Source organism: Mastomys coucha, unplaced genomic scaffold (genome assembly GCF_008632895.1).
Source record: "Mastomys coucha isolate ucsf_1 unplaced genomic scaffold, UCSF_Mcou_1 pScaffold15, whole genome shotgun sequence".
In the NCBI taxonomy this organism is placed as follows: domain Eukaryota; kingdom Metazoa; phylum Chordata; class Mammalia; order Rodentia; family Muridae; genus Mastomys; species Mastomys coucha.
In genome coordinates this window covers 22,688,684-22,698,024 of record NW_022196897.1, presented here as the reverse complement: position 1 = coordinate 22,698,024, position 9,341 = coordinate 22,688,684, and the positions used below count along the sequence as shown (strand labels likewise).

Genomic DNA, 9,341 nt, shown 5'->3' with positions numbered 1-9,341 from the left:
TCTTCTCTTTCTTTTTGATTTTTGAAACAGGATTTTTCTGTGTAGCCCTGGCTGTCCTGTAAATTGCTCTGTAGACCAGGCTGGCCTTGAACTTAGAGATCCACCTGCCTCTCTCTCAATGCTGGGACTAAAGGTATGTGTCACCACCACCCCATTTTTTTTTAAGTTTTATTGCATTATGATGAGAAAAGTTACATGATTTCAATTTATCTGAATTTGTTAACATTTAAAAATATATTTTAGGTAAATAGAATTAAATCACATTCTTGTTTCCCTTCAATACCTACAATATCTTTTTTGTCATATTCTTTAAAATTTATAAAATATTATAACAATAAAAATGGGTATTATAAAAGTTGTTTGATATAAAACAACAATCAATTTAGCAATGTTATGTAGATGCTAGTCTACAGCAATACTGAAAATACATATATTTCTCTTAATATAAATTTTAAATAACTCCAAACATATTAACTGTATATTTCAAAATAATACATCACTACTTGTATTTTCTTAAATGAACATAAATATATAAAGTCTTTTTGTTAGTTTGTTTGTTTGTTTTGTATATAGTAGAGCTTAAAATCTTGGCTCTTACTTTGGTACAAGCCCAAAATAAGAACAATATTTAGACATTGGATTTCATTGTAATGAGGCTGTACTTCAGTGACCCTCACATCACCAAAGGATTTTACCTCCATCATAGCTAAGCTCAGAGTTGACAGTTCTGCTATGCCAAAGAATGAATTGTAGGCACCCGATGTTTGGATACAGACTTCCTGCTATGGTCAAAGCTATTTGACTTGAGTGAGTGACTTTATTCTCAGCCCATAGAGAACAGGTTACATTCATGTAAGAAATGGTACCACCCAGATTTTTTAACAATCTTTCTTTCTCTCTTTCTTCCTTCCTTCCTTTCTTTCTTTCTTTCTTTCTTTCTTTCTTTCTTTCTTTCTTTCATCCTTTCTCTTTCTCTCTCTCTCTCTCTCTCTCTCTCTCTCTCTCTCTCTCTCTTTCTCTCTAGATAGGGCCTTGTTTTTTGTTTTTGTTTTTGTTTTTGTTTTTGTTTTTTTCTAGGATAATTTTCAGTAGGAACTTTGTAGTCTCTGATATACGGGATCTAACATAGAGTCAGAGAGGTGGCTCAAAAGATAAAGGGTCTTACCTTCAAGCCCTATGACCTGAGATTGATCCCCAGAACCCAGAACTCATATGGTGGAAGGACAGAACTGACTTACACTAGTTGTTCCCTGACCTGTACACACACACACACACACACACACACACACACACACAAAACCTAAAGATAATAAAAATTTTTTTTTTCAAAAGCCAAACACAGTTGGGTGATGGTGGTGGCTCATGTCTTTCATCCCAGCACTAGAAGGCAGAGGCAGGAAAGTCTCTGAGTTTGAGGCCAGCCTCATGTATACATGAATTCCAGGTCAGCCAGGACTACACCCTGTTTCTAAAAGCAAAACATAAAAACAAAAACCAAAACAAAACAAAAAGCTAAACCCTTATTTATTTCTAGGTCTCCAATCAGGTTCTAGGTAAACAATGGTTAGTGGTATGGGGTTCTCTGACCTTAGGGACTAATTAATGATTTTAAACAAGTCAGGCTGAGTGTGTGACTTTTAGCAGCAGATGGAGCACTTGCATAGCATGTATGAGGCTCCTGATTGGTTCCTGGGAACAATCCCCAGCACTGCAAATAAACAAGTCAACAATAAAAAGAAGGGCATGTGGTGATGGTGTTGTCTGAGAGAGAGATGACTCAGAAGGTCAAGGTGTTTGCTGACAAATCTGACGATCCGAGTTCCAATCCAGGTACTACCTGGTAGAAGGGGAAGACAAATTCCTACAGGTTGTCCTCTGACCTCCATAAGTGACAATAAATAAATAAATAAATAAATAAGCAAAAATGAGTGTTTTTTTGAGAGAAGTTCTATTATGCAACTCTGGCTGTCCCGGAACTCACTCTGTAGACCAGGCTGGCTTCAAACACACAGAGATCCGCCTGCCTCTGCCTCCTGAGTGCTGGGATTAAAGGCGCGTGCCACCAAGCTAAGTGGCTGCAGTTGTTGCTTTGTGATCATCTCTTTCCTCCTCCTCCTCTTCCTTCTTTTTAGATTTATGTATTTATTTTATGTATGTGATACACTGTAGCTGTCTTCAGACACACCAGAAGAGGGCATCAGATCCCATTGCAGATGGTTGTGAGCCACCATGTGGTTGCTGGGAATTGAACTCAGGACCTCTGGAAGAGCAGCCATATCTCTTAACCGCTGAGCCATCTCTCCAGCCCCCTTCTCTCCTTCTAGATAAAAGGTCTCATTATATATCCCTGGTTGGCCTGAAACTTGTTATGTAGACTAGGCTGGCCTTGAATTTACAAAGTTACTGCTTTAAATTTTTTTGTAGTTTAACACATCTAATTAATAATGGAGTTTGGCAGACCACCCAATTTTTGTTTGTTTTGTTTTATCTTGCTTCTCTAAGACTGGTTTGGTGCACAACAAAAGAAAGCAATCATTTCAAAAGTTTGAAGTCCAAGTTTGTCACTGCTGTGTGCTTCTGAGGCAGAGAACTTTAATGGGCAGCACAGAATTGGGAGTCAGAACCCCTGCACTTTGATGAAGATCCAGTGTGTGTTGGCACTGCTGTGCTAAGTTGAGACAAGGTCTTGCTCTCCAGGCCAGGTGGGGGGTCAAAGTGGGATTCTCCTGTTGTAGCCTCCTAAGCACTGACATTACTTGTATGTACCACTATGCCTAGGATGATTCAGTGAGAATTTGTGACTGTGCACAAATAATTGTATATGCCTGTATAGTGCGGTTGGCTGAGTTGTGTGTCAGAAGGAAATGCCTATGGATAGAATTCATTGTTTTTATTTATTTATTCTTGAAACAGAGTCTCAGATATCACATGCTGGCTTCAAACTCTCCATTTTCCTATTTCCATGTTCCAAATGCTGCCATTACAGGTGTAAACCACCACACCCAAACAATAGTAAAGAAAAAAATTATCACCATGACAAATTCTAGAAAGAGCATAGCTGCTCTCCCTTCATAGCAGCACTATTACTAAGTTCTGATCATTTTTTCCAAGTTTATTAATTTTGACCATATTTTGCTTTCCTACATGTAAAATGTGTTGAGTGTAATAGTTACTCCACAGCCTACTACTCCAAGCTACTCCAAGAATCATTGTGGTAGTGATCCAGAGTTCTGGTAAGAATGTTACATTCTTTGGGAATGCTGAATGGGAATATTAAAAGCTGTCTGTCTATCTCAGGCACTCTATTTGTAGGTGACACAACAGGGCTCAGGCCAGTGAACTGAACATTCCTGTTCTTGTACTTACAATGCACAATCTACTTCCTTCAGAACTCTTAGATCCTTTTGAACCCTTCTCTTTCTCTTATTTATGTATATTTGTTTATGAATTTACATACTTATCTATACATTCACACAATTTATTTGTGTGCTTATTTGTTTATTTATGGGGGGGGCAAGTTTTTGCCATGATGGTGGTCAGAAGACATTGCAGGAGTCATTTCTCCTTCCTCCACTATGTGGGGTGTTTGGGGTGAAACTCTTGTGGTTCGGTTTGGTGGTAAATGCCTTTACCTAAAGGTTTCCCTTTGTGTCTTTGAAAGCCTTTCTTCTACCTTCTACATTTGTGCTCCAGAGCCTTGAACATAATCTTCTGTTCAAGCTGGGTTTTCCCTTATGCAGTCTACATTTTTTTTTTTCTTTGAGACAGGGTGTCTCTGTGTAGCTTTGGCTGTCCTAGAACTCACTCTGTAGACCAGGCTGTCCTGGAACTCAGAAATCCACCTGCCTCTGCCTCCCAAGTGCTGGGATTAAAGACTGTGTCCCTACTGCCCTCTGTGTAGCACTGTCCTGGAACTCGCTCTGTCAACTAGGCTAGCCTTGAGATCCACCTGTCTCTAACTGTTGTCTCTTAAGTGTTGGGATCTTGACTCATCTCCTACCTTGAAATCTAGTCACAGCCAAATCTCTTTTCTTTTTCTCTCTTCTTTCTTTTCTTCTTTGGTCTTTTGAGACAGGGGCTCTGTATAATCCTTGTTATCCTGGAACTCAGAGATTGTTCTGATTCTGTCTTCCACCTGCTGGGATTAAAATCATAGGCCACAAAACTCAGCCTAGGTCTTTATTTCTTAATTCAGTATGGTCTCTTTCTCTGTAATCTCATAGCACTGTGTAATTCTTCATAGCACTTTGTAATTTAGTTTATTGTTCTCAATCTATGGGAGTTTCCACTTTATATTGTAAATTGTCTCCACTTGCTTTTTCATCTGGTTGATCTGGCTTTGCACAATGTAACAAGACTCGATAATCTTTAATTGAACTCACTTCCAGACTCTGTAGAATAGCAACATGGTACCAAAGGCATTTTACTAGCTACCCACAATGCTTTTGCAACAAAGTAGCAAATAAGCAAATTATGACAAAAGAATTTCCTTTTTGAGGCAGGGTCTCAAAGGATAGCTCTGGCTGACCTAGACATCCTGTGTAGCTCAGGCTGGTTTAAACTTTTGTCTAATTATGAGACTTTTGCCTCAGTCTCCCAAAGATTTAGATTACAGGTGAGAGCTACCACGCCCGTTAAATTCTGATGTTTTTAAAAGGAGGTGCATGGAAGACGGGTGGAAAGCTGTCTGGGATCTGATTTATGTTTGAATAGTTGGGAAGATGTTTTCACTCCCCCCACTCCATTGGGGGCAGAGCAGGAGACTCCTGGTGTTGGAGAATGATTCTTTGTCTTCAATATTTTAAAAGGGCTGTCAAGTGGAAACCAGTTCTCCTTACTTCCAGGCAGCATAACTACTAGCAACGGGAGGAGAGACAAGGGAAGCAGATTTCAGCTCAGCAGGAGGCGGAACTTTCTAACATTTAGAGCTGTCCAACAGAGAGGAGTAGGCTGCCCTTTTTAGAGGTAGTGAGCTGATACTGGAACATCCAAAACAGAAGTGAGACCGGGAGGCCATCTGGCTGAACGTGCAGGAGGATATTCCTGCCTGGGTGGGAGATGCACCGATGACCTTTAAGGTATGTTCTAACTCTAAGGTTTCTATGACTGTTCACTTTTGTAAACTTGACGCGTCATTTGTCATTTTTGGTTTTTTGTAAAAGCAAAACAGACATAGACCCTTTAATGTAACTGTATGGTTTACAATAAAAATCGACAAAACAAGAAGTGGGAAATTATATTTATTAGCTAAAAAATGAAGATACAGTCCAATTGGCATAGCTTTTAATTGAAAGGAGAGAGAGAGAGAGAGAGAGAGAGAGAGAGAGAGAGAGAGAGAGAGAGAGAGAGAGAGAGAGAGAGTGTCAGTCCATTGGATGATGTTCCGAGCAGGTGAGGAGAGTCCTTTTTTCCCACACGTCTTCTCCAGCACCGGGTACACAGAGATGCGAGGGCGGGGAATCGGCGGACAGGTCCCGGTACGGCAGTTCGCCACCGGGAGCGGAAGGGCGGCCGCAGTCCGGACCACCGATCCCAGGGGCCCCCGCGGCGCCGCGCACGCGCACTGGCGAGGGGGCAGCGCCGCCGCAGGAGGCAGGGAAACCGACTGGCGATCTGTGGCGGCGGCTGGGCGGCGGTGGCAGTTCGCAGCGAGGGCGACGGCTCCGAGGTCGAGTGGCCGTCCGGCGAGGACCTGGGCGCCGTCCTCCGCATGACCTCACCGGTGAGTGCGCGTCCCCGGCCAGCCCGCGCCGCGTGCCCCGCCGTCTGGCCTAGCACTGCAGCCCGCGCCTGACGGCCGCCCCGCCCCGATCCCCGGGCCCCGGGCCCCGGGCCTGCCCCGCGCCCGGCGACGCTCCGGTGGGACGCCGCGCGGCCGGGCCCCGCGAGAAGGGTGGCGGCGTGCGGGTCCCGGCGGCCGGCCGGAGGCGGCGGGCACACAGGGCGCATGGGGGATGGGGTGGGAGCGCGACGCGGCGGGAAGGGGCGCAGTAGCGCGGGTCGCCTCCGTGGGCGTCCGGGGCAGGTGGGCAGCGGAGCCCCGGAGGCCAGGAGCGGACTGAAGGGCTTGGGAGCGCCGCCAGGGACGCGCCGGACGCTCCGGGCTGGGGACGCCGTGCATCCGCAAACGAGCGCCGGGCTTGGCGTCTGTGCACTTGCTGGTGGTGGTCTTGAAGTGTCCGTGCTGTCCATCTCTCTTCTTTCAATATCGCCTTTTATTGACGGACGGAATTGTCATGGGTGCTGACTGGGCAGACCTCAGAAACGAGCGGGATTCAGTGCATAATTCTAAATAAAGTGAAATAAGGTGAGGTGTCAAGTGAGCGGTAGGAACGACGAGGACTCTGTTTTTTAACGTTAACATTCAATTAAATTCCGATTAATAAAATGAAAATTTTGAGTTTGAGCAAAAAGGACGAGGGCTGGGAACTAGAGCTCCCAACCTGGGGTTCCCCGGTGGATGGAATGTACATAGAATGTAACTGGTCCTTTTAGCGAGAATGAGGGTAAAATTACACCTTTATTTACTAACCAGTAATTGAAACTGACTGTTGCCTTTAGTTATAAAAACAGGTACCAAACCACAATAGTATTAGCAATCCCTGTGAGTTTGCCACTAATAGAAATTACAGATATTTTTGTGTCACGTTTACAGTTGGAGCCTTCTCAAAATATCTGTTTATTGATGGTTTTCTTTGAGTTTGTGAGTTTCTGTTATATCTTCTGTAATAAGATATAGCTATACATGTCAGTTTTTCATTTCATGATATGTCATTACAATAGGTGTCCTTTGTACTGATAGGGGTTTTGCTTTTAAAAGCAATTTGTGAAAGGAACCTTAAACTGCCCCAGACTATCTGTGGCACAGAATGATTAAGAATTCCAGAAGTAAAGATAAGCTTTGGAGGGGACTTAACAGTACCCAAATTTTGTCATTCAGTAAGAAAGAAGAAAGGAGGAAAAAAAAAGAAAAAAGAAAAGCAGACAGAGACTATATACATGCAAAAGAATTTTATAATCAAGGACTGAATTAGCCCCGTTCACACAAAACTGGTATGTACACCAGGCTGGCTTCAAATGTGCTATGTGGTCCTTCTACCTCTACCAAGTGCTGGGGATATAGGTATAAGCCACCACTCCTACCCTTTAAAAAAATTGTGTGTGTGTGTGTGTGTGTGTGTGTGTGTGTGTATGAATGATACCAGTGTAGTTTTGAAAGATAGACCAGACCGTAGATATTTCTTCTAGTGTACTAGGGAATCAGCAAAATACTGTAAGAGGAAGTAAGTGTTTTGGTTTTTTAATTTTTGTGCTGAGGCATCACACATTTTCAAGCCCCTGAAGCTCGTGAAAAGAAATTTTAGTATTTGCTAATTTTCTTCTTCTCTTACCTTCTTATGTTTGTGTGTTGTATGGGTATGTAAATGTTTATGTGTTTACATGTGTGTGCATGTGATTTTGGAAGCCAGAGTTTCATGTTGAATGGAATGTCTTCCTGTCTTTCCACCTTAGTTTTTGAGACAAGATCTCCTACTGGCTTGCCAGCAAGCTCCAAGGTCCCACTGTCTTTGATTCCCAGTCCAGGGAGTCCAGGAACTGGCTATGGTAGTGGCTTTTTACATAGGAGCTGGGAATCTGAACTGAGGTCCTCACACTTGTGTGGGATGCAATACACCAAATGAACCATTTTCCCAGCCCTTCTTCTCCTCCTCTGGAACCTATTGCTTTGCACAAAATAGTAGGCAAGCACGCTACGAGTTGTGCTGCCAGCCCCCATGGTGGTTTTCTTAAAATCATAAAGGTGATGATTTTTCTTTTAAATAAGAAGAGTGAATAGTATCAGGCTCAACTATAATATGTTTTTAGTTGTTATTTTTTTCATATATGAAAAAAAAAACCCATACAATTTATATAGAGTCAGGAAGCTGGCAATTTGTTTTCTTTAAATTCTCTTTCAAGTTCTCCGGGTTCTGGCTTTCTCTGGGTGGTACCGCGCAGGGCCACAGGCATTCTGGACAGGTGTATTCTTACTGATCTGTCTTTTCACACAGCTCTGTAGTTTTTTTATTTTGAGGTAGGGTCTCACAAAGTTGCCAAGGATAGCCTGGAACTCGCTGTGTAACCCAGACGGCCCTCAAAGTGGCAGATCTTTGTCCCCTACTCCTTTGTTTCTCTATGCTGTGTATCCATCTGCTGTTATGTTATTATATATTTATTGAAAATTATAATTTCTTCTTCCTTATTTGCCATCTTCATGACAACAGAGACATTGTCTTCATTTCTGTGCTAGGATAAGGGCTGCTGCATAGTAGGTGTTCAGTAAATGGTCCATGGATAAAGGAGTGAGTCTGTTTGTCTGTCTCTGTCTCTGTTCTGTTTCTCTCTCTCTTTAGCTCCTTCTGGCTTTCAACTTGATATGTAGCCGAGGATGATATATATATATATATATATATATATATATATATATATATATATATATATATGTATATATATATATATTTTTTTTTAGATTTATTTATTTATTATTATATCTAAGTACACTGTAGCTGTCTTCAGACGCACCAGAAGAGGGCGTCAGATCTCATTACAGGTGGTTGTGAGCCACCATGTGGTTGCTGGGATTTGAACTCATGACCTTCCGAAGAGCAGTAGGTGCTCTTCCCCGCTGTGCCATCTCACCAGCCCGATATATATATTTTTTAAGACAGGGTCTCACTATGTAACCCTGATTGGGTTGGAACTCACTATGTAGACAAACTGACCTTGAACTTCCTGTCCTTTCTCAGCCTTCTGAGTTGGGATTATAAGCGTGTGTCACCATGCCTGGCTCCTCTAGGAAATTATTTCACAAACGCTGTACAGTACTTCTGTGGGTGTTTGTTTTCATATGGGCATGTATTAGCCCTTATTAGCACATGATGCCATGTAGGAGTTGGCTGTACTCACCTTCCCATCATCATGAAATGAAAGGTGAGAGGTCTCTAAGTCAGGTTCTTTTTTCTTCTGCTGAGGTTTCTTTTGCTTGTTTTTTGAAGGCAGGGTCTTGCTATGTGATCCAAGCTTTCTTGGAACTTGTCTCAGCCTCACCAGTCCTACTGTTTTTGTTTTTGTTTTGTTTTGTTTTGTTTTAATTACTCTCTTACTTTCTATGCTGAGGGTTATAAACTTGTTTTTATCAAAAAAGAAGAAAAGTAGTTCTAGACAGTATATTGATGATAGGTTTATTATTAAATTAGGGAATGCAAGTTGAAATAAATAAATGGTGCCACATGTTCATGGAGGTAATGTGGTGTGTGTGTGTCTCTGTGTGTGTGTGTGTGTGTGTGTGTGTGTGTGTGAGA

At 42.4% G+C, this 9,341-nt stretch overlaps 1 protein-coding gene across 9 annotated transcripts in view; it reads left to right on the top strand.

The window, feature by feature from the left end:
* Positions 1-4,982: 4,982 nt before the first annotated feature.
* The window catches only part of Gapvd1 (GTPase activating protein and VPS9 domains 1), a 77,135-nt gene continuing 72,776 nt past the window's right edge, over positions 4,983-9,341 (top strand). For 6 of the 9 annotated variants that reach the window (XM_031369939.1, XM_031369943.1, XM_031369948.1 and 3 more), the window contains exon 1: positions 5,568-5,722. The gene's annotated coding sequence lies outside the window, so the exon portion shown is untranslated. Of the gene's footprint in view, positions 5,079-5,428; positions 5,723-9,341 lie in introns of those variants that run through there. The other 3 variants (XM_031369946.1, XM_031369944.1, XM_031369940.1) reach the window with 2 other exon arrangements.